At 48.1% G+C, this 9,748-nt stretch overlaps 1 pseudogene; it reads right to left on the minus strand.

Moving 5' to 3' along the window:
* Window positions 1-1,366: 1,366 nt before the first annotated feature.
* On the minus strand, window positions 1,367-5,232 carry LOC112075119 (kinesin-like protein KIF3B; annotated as a pseudogene).
* Window positions 5,233-9,748: the final 4,516 nt, after the last annotated feature.

Genomic DNA, 9,748 nt, shown 5'->3' on the forward strand with positions numbered 1-9,748 from the left:
TATGCTGATGATACTGTTATTTATTGTTGTGCCTCGTCTCTCACAAAAGCTTTCAAGAACTTGCAAATTGCTTTTTATACTTCAACATATTTGAAGCTTATCCTCAAAACTGACAAAACTAAACTAATGGTGTTTTCTAAAGCAAGAAATAGACCTCTGAACCTTTCACCTATTACTACCTGTCAGGGCAATGAGATTGAGAAACCTCATATAAATATCTTGGAATTTTAAATGATGGCCTCTTTAAAAATGCATTTTCAACAACAACTAACAACAAAAAAATAGAAGCTGAAGTTGGGATTACATTTCAGGAAAACGGCCTGTTTTTCTTTTGAAGCCAGAAGGAGGCTAGTATCAGCTACATTTATGCCTATACTAGACTGTAACGATGCACGCTGAAATGCTGACCAGACCGGACACATCGCGTGCGCGACAAAATGGTCTGGCGTCTGCAACGCCAAGGGCTAAAATAGAAGTCGTTCCTATTTCTGACGCAGAATCGCGCTGCAAGTCCTGCCTCTCCATCTCCTCATTGGTTTATAGAAGCAGGTACCCACGTGCCATTCTCCTCATTGGTTATACCCACGTGGGTGATTGAAAGACAAAACTGTTTTGCCGGTAGTCGTGGTAATACAATAAAGTTTAGATGCGATCACCATATAAGTTCAAAGATGAAAAAGCCTGGAAGGAGGTGACTAGAAACGATTCGGTTGGCCGTTTCATGTGTGGATTAATTGTCGGAGTAGAGGACCTTGTGCATTTCAGGTAAAATAACAACTCAATGTTTTATCCCAGAACAAATTAGCTAGCAACAGCAAGCTAGCTACAATAGGACAAATTAACGTTAGCTAGCAAGTGCAAGCTAGCTAGCTAAATTGCCATACATGTTTAATGCTTTTCGACCTGTCCCAAATGAATGTCATTGGTTCAGAGTTTGTTTTGATATTTTACCTGCGTGTCGTGATCGCGTTTGGTGTGAGGGACAAAATACATTTATGCACAATAGTGCACGCGTGCAACTGGTTTGGGTTCCGTGTGAGAGTTGGAAAGCAAGTTCAGGGAGTGAATACATTTAATTAATAAATGAACAAAATGGTGATGAGACCATGTGAGTGTCATTATGCATGTAACCATGGTGACAGGTGTGCGCCCTAACGAGCAGCCTGGTGACCTAGAGGGCCGAGAGGGAGCACACGTGACAGCCTGGTGACCTAGAGGCCGGAGAGGGAGCACACGTGACAGCCTAGTGACCTAAGAGCCGGAGAGGAGCACACGTGACATCCTAGTGACCAGAGGCCGGAAGGGAGCACACGTGACAGCCTGTGACCTAAGGCCGGAGAGGGAGCACACGTGACAGCCTGGTGACCTAAGCCGGAGAGGGAGCACACGTGACAGCCTGGTGACCTAGAGGCGGAGAGGAGTACAATGTGACAGCCTCGGTGACCTAGAGGCCGAGAGGGAGCACACGTGACAGCCTAGTGACCTAGAGGCCGGAGAGGGAGCACACGTGACAGCCTAGTGATCCTAGAGGCCGGAGAGGGAGCACACGTGACAGCCTGGTGACCTAGAGCCGAGAGGAGCACACGTGACAGCCTGGTGACCTAGAGGCCGGAGAGGGAGCACACGTGACAGCCTGGTGACCTAGAGGCCGGAGAGGGAGTACACGTGACAGCCTGGTGACCTGAGGCCGGAGAGGAGCACACTGACAGCCTAGTGACCTAGACGGGAGAGGGAGCACACGTGACAGCCTGTGACCTAGAGGCGAGAGGGAGCACGTGAAGGCCTGGTACCTAAGAGGCAGGGAGGGCAACACGTGACAGCTGGTGACCTAGAGGCCGGGAGGGAGCACACGTGACAGCTAGTGACCTAAAGGGACGGAGGAGGAGCACACGTGACAGCCTAGTGACCTAGAGGCCGGAGAGGGAGCACACGTGACAGCCTAGTGACCTAAGCGGAGAGGGAGCACACGTGACAGCCTGGTGACCTAGAGGCCGGAGAGGGAGCACACGTGACAGCCTGGTGACCTAGAGGCCGGAGGAGGGAGCACACCTGACAAGACTATGATATTTTCAATATGAACGCTTACGATCAGTGTTTGAGATCAATTGACACCCTTTACCATGGAGCATTGAGATGTATTTTAAACTGCAAAACCCTTACGCATCACTGCACTTTGTATACCAGGGTTGGCTGGCCTTCTCTAGTCAATCGTAGGCTCAGTCACTGGTATACTTTTATTTACAAAGCCATTTTGGGTTTACTACCATTTTATTTGGGCATTTTTATTGTTCAGAAATGTGGTGGGTACTCTCTTCGTTCGCAGGACTTTATCCTGCTAACTGTTCCAAATGTCTGAACTGAGTTCCTCTGTCCAGTGTTTGTGTTCTTTTGCCATCTTAATCTTTAATTTTTATTGGCCAGTCTGAGATGTGGCTTTTTCTTTGCAACTCAACACACAGCCACACAGCTGATTGTGTAGAGCATGCTGAGAGATGTGGTGACTCTCTCTCTCTCTCTCTCGTAGGAAAAATATGTTTATATTTCCAAAGCAAGGGAGAGAGAGAGTGAAGTGAATAAAGTGCAATAGACAATCACATACTAAAGGGTTGGTTGGGGCTGAGGGAAGGGGATAGTGTTTCGGTTATGTGATATGATAGGCTGAAATCCAGCAGGCAGGAAGGAAGCATCATCCCCCACAGGAAACAGCAGGAGGGAGGAGGATGGGGGGAGAAGGGGAAGAAGGAGGGAGAGGAGGGGGGGTAGAGGATGAGGGAGGAGGGGAGAGAGGAAGGGGAGACGAGCAGGCAGGCAGAGGAGGGGAGGAGGGAGGGATAAATACCCTAAAGATTCCTCTCTATATACAGTATGTGTGTATGTACCTTGTACTTGGCAGTCAACTGCTCGGTGGTGTCCTGCTCCTTCCTCAGATCTCCCATCATTATCTCCTTCTCTCCCAGTAGCCTCTGCTTCTCCACAGCCAATAGTGATCCATCTTCTCTGATGGCCTCCTTCTCCTCCTGCCAGCTTCCTCTCCTTCTCCACCTCCTCCTCTCCCTCCTCATCCCCTTCTCCATCCCAGCCCTTCCTCCTTCCTGTGTTTGCCCCTCCCTTCCCTGTGGCTGAGCTGTGCGCGGAGCCGTGCGATCTCCTTCTGGAACTCTCTGAGCAGGGCGTCTTTAGGGTCTTCGTTAACTCTTGGTTGGTTCTGGATGTTRTTAGCTCTGTTAGCGTAGCGGAGCGTGGTGAGGGTCTCCTCGTAGTGTTGGGGGGCGGGGCCTAGTGTAGCCACCATCACCGTCTTGGCGTTGCCTCCCAGAGAGTCCTGTAATAACCGGGTCAGTTTGGAGTCCCGGTACGGAACGTGGCCGCTACGCCCGTCTGCCAGGGCTGAGATCACGTTGCCTAGCGCCGACAGAGACAGGTTGATTGTAGCGGCTTCTTTCAGGCGTTCTCCGTGGACGCCTGTCTTGGCCTGCCGCTCGCTGCCCGCCAGGTCAACCAGGTTGAGCCGGCCTACCCTGATGTGCTGCCGTCCGTCCGGCCCTGTCTGGGAACACTCCACCGTGATGAGGAACAGGGTGTGGGAACGGGAAGAGTGTTCGTTCATGTCTGTCGCTCCCACCGAGCGCACCTGGTTCCCTACGTTCATCAGCTCCTGTATCTCCTTCACGCTCTTACACACGCACGACGTCAGGTCACGCACATACACCCCGCTCTCCGGGCTCTCTCTCAGCTCCAGGGTGCGGGGGGGCTGAGTGTGCACGTTGGGGACATGAGGGGCGTGCACGTTGGGATCCAGTAGATCCCTTATCTCCTCTCGGTAGATCTCCAGGTAAGAGGCTCTGACCAGGTACTGGCGGTCAGCGGTGGAGCGGGCGATCTGGGTGAAAACGTGTTCGAAGGCGTTGGGGATGATGCCCCGCCTCTCTGGTTCTAGCCACGCTCCCTGCATGGTGTAGGTCTTCCCGGTGCCCGTCTGGCCATAGGCAAAGATGGTTCCATTAAACCCGTTCAGGACTGAGTGGATCAGCGGGCGTACCGTCTCATCGTACAGGTCACGTTGTCTAGACGATGCGTCATACACAGAGTCGAACGTAAACGTTTTCCGCGGCTCGCCGGGCAGAGCGCGAGGGTTCCGTAAGACCACCTGACCCCGATCTACGTCCATCTCTATGATCCCGCCCCTTCCTCCTGGTGTCCCGGTAACACCAGCTGCATCTTTCCGGTTTAACGGGCGACAGCGAACCACAACCTTCACCGTCTCACTACTCTTTACCTTAGACATCTGAAGTCTCAGTTAACTATTATTAGAGATTTATAGAAATTAACATTTGTTATTATCAGTTAATCTCTTTCTCCTTACGGGACACTGTTCTTGCTAGTATTTACCAGGTAATGATACAACTGGGATATTGTAGTATATCACTTGGTGGCCTAGTACTGAATGTAACACAATGGTACTAAAGAAACACATCCAAAAGGCCTACCATGTTATTATCAGGTCATTATTAATGAACTAACTAGTTCTTTGTGTCGTCAAACAGTAAAATATAGAGTAGGTAACAGAGTAATACATGAGTGCTATCTGACTGGATGATAACAGTTAACACTGAACACCAGGCCTCTAGTCCTGCTATGCTAACGACAAAATTAGCTTGTTTATAAATAACATTAAATTAGCCTATTTATCAATAATATTAATAATCATAATCGTTATTCGGTCCCACAGTTAAAATATTAGTGCATTTATTGGTCTGTCGAATATCATTCTGTCTCTATCTATTTTCATCTACAATCTCTCTTTCAGGATCCCCACCGGGCCATCTCATATAGATTATTATACAATCATTTCGTAGATATTATATTGTCATTCTTTAACCAATCCATCCGTGTGTTTCTCACCGTCAACAATATGATTTAATCCACAGAACGGCTTGCGTTAACTAGCGGTATTAAACACACCTCACGTGGTTAGCTCAGTAATTACGACGGTTCTGTTGAGGTCCCGGTGCATTCTGTCCGTTTGTCTGTCCGTCCGTTAACGAGGGTTCATTCGATAATGAAGCCAGCTCCGCCTTCACACGTCCCGGTCAATCAAAACACTTACCAACGGGTTTTCATCCTGCCTCGGTGCCCGGAGATACACCCTGATGCTCTCGTGCTGCAGAGGAGATGCTGCGGCTCCATTAATGTACTGAGAGCGAGTTTCAGGATGAACAGAGAGGAGATACACACACATACACACACGTACACACATACACAAACACATCATTACCTCATTCAGCCACACCCACTGCAGAACGCAATGACGGGACCATGGGAAATTGAGTTTTACACTATTATTAAGTCAAATCAAGTTTATTGGACGCATTCACAGATTTGCATACGTTATCGCAGCGAAATGCTTATGTTTTTAGATCCAACAGTTCGGTAATAATACCTAGTAATACAAAACAATATACACACAATTCAAACAATGTAAAGAAAGAAATGAAGAAATATCAGAAGGAGCAATTTCAGAGTCCGGAATAATGAGCAATTTCAGAACCCTTGACTTTTTACACATTTTGTTACGTTACAGCCTTATTCTAAAATGGATTAAATAGTTGTTTTCCCTCATCAATCTACACACAATACCCCGTAATGACAAAGCAAAAAACAGGTTTTTATAAATGTTTGCAAATGTATTACAAATAAGAAACTGAAATATTACATTTACATAATTATTCAGACCCTTTACTTTGTTGAAGCACCTTTGGCAGCGATTACAGCGATTACAAAACCACAAGATGTCACCAAATTATTTTCCCAACACCTTCCCTGGCTGCCACTGCTCTTGCTCAACAACAAAAAATCCTCGGTCATCACAACTTTTGGAGATATTTCAAATAAATTATGTTGTGGTAAGTTGATCAAAATTTTGACATTTTGAAAAAGTTCTAGATATATTCCAATTAAGTTATATCTATATTTATATTTTTAAATATACAAGTACTTGTTTAGAGAGATAAATTGTTTAGAGAGATGAATTGTTTAGAGAGATGAATTGTTTAGAGAGATGAATTGTTTAGAGAGATAAATTGTTTAGAGAGATAAATTGAGATCATTTTTGAGTAAAGTATTAATATGTTGGATGAGTGCTGGGGACAACCTCCCCCCGGGACAACCCCCCCCCCCTCCCCCCTTTATGGTCATGAATGTGTTTCTACCAGTCATTTAGACAATAGCTGTGTTCGAATACCAATACAACATACTGTATACTACATTCTATATACTATTAGTTCATTTAAGTATTAGTACGGAAGTTGATGCTGTTGCTATGCAACCTCTTGCTAGCTTGTTAGCATAACAAATTACATCTTGCTGTTTGTAATTTCATCCGGAGTGCCAGAGTTTGCTCAGAGTGTGTTCTGGGAGTTCGTAAATTCAGAGCGTTGTCAGATTGTCAGAGAGGATGCAGCTTGGGATGCTGACTGGGCTGGCAGCCTAGCAAGGGTTAACACGCTTACATGACTTACTGACGTTGGCCACAGAGAACGAGAGCATACAGTCCTTGTAAACGGAGAGGGCCGGCATCAACATCACAATGTTATTTTCTTTGAACCGTGCGAAGAAGGTGTTTAGCTTATCGGGGAGCGAGGCGTCTGCGATGTGGCTGGCCGTGCCTTATCCGGGAGCGAGGCGTCTGCGATGTGGCTGGCCGTGCCTTATCCGGGAGCGAGGCGTCTGCGATGTGGCTGGCCGTTTGCCGGTTATCCGGAGAGCAGGCCGTCTGTTCGGATGTGGCCTGGCCGTCGCCTTATTCGGGAGCGGGGCGTCTTGCGATGTGGCTGGCCGTGCCTTATCCGGGAGCCGAGGCGTCTGCGATGTGGCTGGCCGTGCCTTATCTCCGGGAGCGAGGCGTATGCGGATGGTGCGTGGCCGTGCTCTTATCCGGGAGCGGGGCGTCTGCGATGTGGCTGGCCGTCGCCTTATCCGGGAGCGAGGCGTCTGCGCGATGTGCTTGGCCGTGCCTTATCCGGGAGCGAGGCGTCTGCGACTGTGGCTGGGCCGTGCCTTATCCGGACAGAACTGACGGGGCGATCTGCGGATGGTGGCTCGGCCGTAGCCTTATCCAGGAGGAGGCGTCGAGTGCGCTTGGGTATCTCGGACGAGGCCTTGCGTGGGCTGCGTGCTTATCCGTGAGCTGGGCTTGGATTGATGCTCGGTGAGCGAAGGGCGTTTCTGCGGATGTTGGCTGCGCCTGTTGCCTGTAATCCGCCGGAGCGAGGCGTCTGCGATGTAGGCTGGCCGTGCTCTTAATCCGGCTGAGCGAGGCGTCTGCGATGTGGCTTGGCCGTGCCTTAGTCGGCGGACCTGCGATGGGCTGGCGTTGCTGTCGGACGAGCTTTGCATTGAGGCTGGCTTGTGTTTAGTACCGTGATGTGCGCTACTGAAGTCCCTGCAACTTACATCATGTGTATGAAGCCGATTGAATTGACAACTCCACTTGTGTTACTCTCGTTTGTCGCCTTTTTGTTTGCTTTACGGAGGTCATAGTGCGTCCGTTTGTACGAGTCAATGTTCCAGCAGACCTTGCCATGGTTAAATTAGACAACGTTGCATGGTTAAATGCGGCCTTGCCATGGTTAAAATGCGGCCTTGCCATGGTTAATAAGCGCGGTGCCCACCTGTTAAATGCAACTTGCCATGTTTAAAATGCGGCCTTGCATGCGTTAATCTCGGCCTTTGGGCCATGGGCTTAAAATGCGGCCTTGACATGGTGTAAATGCGCGCGCTTGCGCATGGTAATGCGGCATATAGCGATGGCCTTAATGCCGGCCTTGCCATGGTTATTTAATGCGGCCATGTGCCATGGTTAAATGCGGTGGCTCGCGCTTTCAGTTTTGCGCGAATGCTGCTATCTATCCATGGTTTTTGGTTACAATTTACACAGTGAGAACAACAATGCTCTATTTACATCTGATGGAACCAATCTGAGTCGCGGTGCATACGTCAATACTGTTTTCTTCCTGATGAACCCAGTCACTGAGTCCGTGCATACGTCAATGCTGTTCTCTTTCCTGATGACCCAGTCATCTGAGTCGGTGCCAGTACGTCAATACGTTCTCTTCTGATGAACCCAGTCACTGAGTCGTGTTGCATTCTACGTCAATACTGTTCTCTTCCTGATGACCAGTCACTGAGTCCGTGCATATTCGTAATACTGTTCTCTTCCTGATGAACCCAGTCACTGAGTCGGTGCATTACGTCAATACCGTTTTCTTCCTCGATGACCCAGTCACTGAGTCCGTGCATACGTCAATACTGTTCTCTTCCTGATGAACCAGTCACTGAGTCAGTGCATACGTCAATACTGTTCTCTTTCCTGATGAACCCAGTGGAGCTGAGCATGCCAGTGCATAACGTCAATCGCTGTTCCTATGCCTGCAATGAACCCAGTACTGAGGCTCCAGTGGCCTACGTCAAAGACGTAGTTCTCTCCTGATGAAAAGCCAGTACATGGATCGGTGCATACTCAATAATGTTTTCCTTCCTGATGAACTGGTCAGTCCTTGAGTCGGTGGCATTACGTCAATACTGTTCTCTTCCTTGAATGAACCCCCCCCACGTTCACTGAGTCCGTGCATACGTCAATACTGTTCTCAGATGCAACCTGGAACACTTCCTAGTCTGCGTGATCAAAACAATCTTGAAGCATAGATTCCGACTGGTCAGACTAACGTTGAACAATCCCGTGTTTCCAACAGGTGTTTCCTGTTTAAGTTTCTGCTGTTAGGTGGGGAAGAGCAGAATGGGGGCGTGATCTGATTTGCCGAAAGGAGGAAGAGGGAGGGACTTGTAGCCGTCCGGAAGGGAGAGTAGCAATGATCAAGAGTTTGTGATGCACGTGCAGCACAAGAGATGAGTTGGTAGAACTTCAATAGCATTTTCCTCAGATTTAATTTATTAACCTCTACGGGATTGGTGTCACTATACCGGTACGGTTGTTGCTAACGTGCGCTAACGTTACTAGAATTACATTGTAAGTAACAGCCAACTTTCCAGGACATAGACATGTCTTATATGGGCAGAAAGCTTAAATCCTTGTTAGTCTAACTGAAGTGTCCAATTTACAGTATCTATTACAGTGAAAAAAGACCATGCTATTGTTTGAGGAGAATGCACAACAACAACAAACTTTTATCACGCCAACTGGTTTGATACATTCACCTCTGAAGGTAAATAATGTACTTACATTTAGTCATCTTGCTCTGATTTGTCATTCTGAGGGTCCCAGAGATAAAATGTAGCATAGTTTTGTTTGATAAAATCCATTTTTATATTCAAATGTAGGAACTGGGTTCTACACTTTGAACCCCTGCTGTGTCATTTTACAGTCCCTGATGTCTCTCTGGAAGGAGATCCTCTCCCTGAGCTCATCTACTTTATTGTCCAGTGACTGAGTAATATACTCAGAAGTGATGGATGGTATGCACATCACCTGAGTCTGACTAGGGCAACACTTATACTTCCTCTTCTCCTGCGTTGGTGTTTTGGTGCTGCCCCCGGGATGAATAGAGATGCCTTGGGAAGTTCAGATCCAGGTCAGGGAAGATGAATTTCGGCGATCTAATGGTTACCATGACCGCCATCTTTTTTAAACATTATTCTTCTGCATCCCTATTGGCCCCAGCCAGCAGCATATCACCCTGCATCCCTATTGGCCCCAGCCAGCAGCATATCACCCTGCATCCCTATTGGCCCC

The sequence above is a fragment of the Salvelinus sp. IW2-2015 genome, unplaced genomic scaffold, assembly GCF_002910315.2.
Source record: "Salvelinus sp. IW2-2015 unplaced genomic scaffold, ASM291031v2 Un_scaffold2991, whole genome shotgun sequence".
Lineage (NCBI taxonomy): Eukaryota > Metazoa > Chordata > Actinopteri > Salmoniformes > Salmonidae > Salvelinus > Salvelinus sp. IW2-2015.